The sequence below is a fragment of the Sapajus apella genome, unplaced genomic scaffold (assembly GCF_009761245.1).
Source record: "Sapajus apella isolate SASKATOON/1434 unplaced genomic scaffold, GSC_monkey_1.0 scaffold236, whole genome shotgun sequence".
Lineage (NCBI taxonomy): Eukaryota > Metazoa > Chordata > Mammalia > Primates > Cebidae > Sapajus > Sapajus apella.
In genome coordinates this window covers 234,885-237,705 of record NW_022437176.1, presented here as the reverse complement: position 1 = coordinate 237,705, position 2,821 = coordinate 234,885, and the positions used below count along the sequence as shown (strand labels likewise).

Below are 2,821 nucleotides of genomic sequence, written 5' to 3'. Positions count from 1 at the left end.
TGGCTGTGGGGCAGATGTCTCGCTGACAAGCCTTTTCTTAATTCACCGGTTTGCCCTTTGTGATGCTCAATTATTAATACCTGGAATGCTCAGATGCAATCCCCACGACCGAGCATCTACATGACTGCACTTTTTGTTCAGCAAAGAAAGCCTGTTGAAGAACAATGTCAAGGAGCTGGAAAATGCAAGAAGCCCGAAGGGACAGGGTGCTCTTATTCTGCCCCTCAAAACAAAACAAAACAAAAATTTTGTATACAGAAAACCTGATCAGAAAATAAATTACAATAGCCACTAGGTGGCGATCGAGTATTACTGAAGCGACAGCAAACGGTAAGCTGAGTCTGAACTGTGGCCAGAAAGATGTGAAACTAAGCACCAACGTAGCCCGAATATGAACTGTTGACAGTGACCGATGTGATTAGTGTATTTGTGGATAGTACAGAAGTAGCAGCCAAAAGGAGATCAGACTTATATTCTCTCTCTAAAGAATATTGGTGACTTAAAAAACGTTTCCCTCGGAATTTTACTGAAACAGCACTGGAACAAGCAACGATAGTTAACCAGGTAGTCTGGAACTGCTATAGTATTCAAGGCAAGTAAAGGGAAAGTGAAATTAATGAAGCGGACAAACCTCTCACCGGGCCATGGCACCAGACATGATGATGGCTGATGTAATACCTTGGTTCTTATCTTCTTAGTTTAAAAGAATTTAAACAATTTAAACACACAGCAAAAGAAGTACAACATAGAGTAATTTATTGAAAAAAAAAGACTATTTTGAAAATCAAATGCAGAATAGATGGTACACTCTGATAAAGAAATTCCAGAGCAGCCTGCTCATAAGGGTGAGAAAGCATTAATTATTGGTGGAGAAACCCTCTTTATGGGGAGTTTTACATGATTATTCATAAGAAGGTGGAAAGAAGTGTTTACACTAAGCATGTTCTGCGTGGTCTTCTCGGTGCACATGTGCAGCAGCTCTACATATGTGTGCATACATTGCATATCTCATTAGCATCTTAAATCTTCCCCCAAGAGTGTGGTTTTTATTATTAAAATGAGCAAAGCGTCAGCTTGAGGACAGGTCAAATCAAAATGCACATGCTCTCTAGAAGTAAAAGTCCCTACGGAAGACAGGTTCCAAATGACCCCAGGTACTCAACATCTTAAAAGTCGCTCCCACAAAGCTGGAACACTGTCTGTTCCTGAAGGATCAGGTCCCATTTGTGTCTCCGAGACACTGGCAAGTCAGGCCCGACTTGAGATGAGACCGATGATTTCAATTGTAAAATGCCTAAATCGTCAGCAGCTTCAGGTTGCATTTTGGAGCTTGTCCACTTTAACGGCTTGATTGAAAATGCCTCACAAGACTCGTGCCTCGGAAATGGGGTTTTCTCCTTTACTTTTAGCAGATTTCGTGCAACCCTACACTTAACCTTCCTAATGCATCGACTTTCACATTCATGAAAAAACCGCCATTGAGAGTGACATTTCCAGGAAGTCACAGTCCTGGTCACTGCTCTACAGTGCTCTGAAGCTGTTCATAATCAGGCCAGGTGGAAGATTTCTCTCAAAAGCAGTTGAGCACGCGCTCTGGCTAGAGAAAAAAGAGGGTTGTGGCACAATGGAGAGTGTCTCGGATATCAGGGCAGTTTCCCCAACAGTTTAGGAAAGAAGCAGCGCCCTGGGCTGCAGAAGACACAATGCTCTGGAAAGAACCCTGGGTGCAGGTGAAAGAGAAAATCGAGCAGGACAGGACCAATCGGGTGAGGACAACCCGCCCGATTTGGGCAAAGGTAAAGTATCTTTGTAGGGTAATGCCCTCCTCAGTGCCCAGCCCAGACCTTCCCTCAACGTCCACATCTGTACTCACTATCCTTGGCAAAGAGTCGGCATGGATTCAGAGCCCAGCAGTACTTTGTACACCAAGAAGTCAACACCGGTCTGCCCCTCCCTCCAGGGCTATGCACTCCAGATCCCGGGACATGCTGGGATTATAGTTCTAAAGCCTACCGACAAACAGGCTGAGAGCAGTTGAGGGACTAGAGCTCCCAGCATATGACTAGGTGGGATGCGAACCACTCTGCTCCTCTTTCCAGAGCTGCGCAAAGCCCTGGAGCCTGCTGCATGCTGGGATTGTAGTCCTGCAGCTGCTTGACCAAAGGGCTGGGAGTGTTTATAAGCATACATCTCCAAGCAAGCCTAGGGAGGTGCACACAGCCCCATTTCTTCACTTGTCCCTGAGACTGGTGCATGCTAGAATTGTAGTCCTGCAGCCCTGTGACCAAAGAGCTGGGAGTGCTTATGAGCATATATCTCCCAGAAAGCCTGTGGAGAGCCACACACAGTCCCGCCTCTTCCTCCAGTGACGCGCACTGTCACTGGCCCCGGTGTATACTGGGATTGTAGTCCTTCAGCCCTCTAACAAAAGGTCTGGGAGTCTTTCTAAAACTACACATCTCCCAGCAAGGAGAAGGAGACATTCACTGCACTGCCGCTTCCTCGTGTAATGCGCACTGTTCCTGAGCCGAGTGCATGCTGGAACTGTACTCCTGCAGTCTGGTGATAAAAGGCTGGGAGTGTTTATGAGACTACATCTCCCAGCAAGCCAAGCGAGGTGCGCACAGCTCTGCCTCTTCCTCCAGTGAAGTGCACTCTCCCTGAGCTCGGTGCATGCTGGGATTTAGTACTGCAGTCCTGTGACCAAAGGGCTGGGACTGTGTAAGAAACTGCATCTCCCAGCAGGACCAGCGAGGTGCGCACAGCCTCGCCTCTTTTTCCAGTGACTAGAGAACTGTCCCTGAGCCCCATACGTGCTGGG

At 47.1% G+C, this 2,821-nt stretch overlaps 1 long non-coding RNA gene across 1 annotated transcript; it reads right to left on the bottom strand.

The window, feature by feature from the left end:
• Positions 1 to 732: 732 nt before the first annotated feature.
• On the bottom strand, positions 733 to 2,170 carry LOC116544924. The gene is made up of 2 exons (XR_004266101.1): positions 1,874 to 2,170; positions 733 to 1,720 (listed from the first exon to the last, which is right to left on the bottom strand). It is a non-coding gene; the product is annotated as an uncharacterized LOC116544924 (long non-coding RNA).
• Between the last annotated feature and the right edge of the window lie 651 nt (positions 2,171 to 2,821).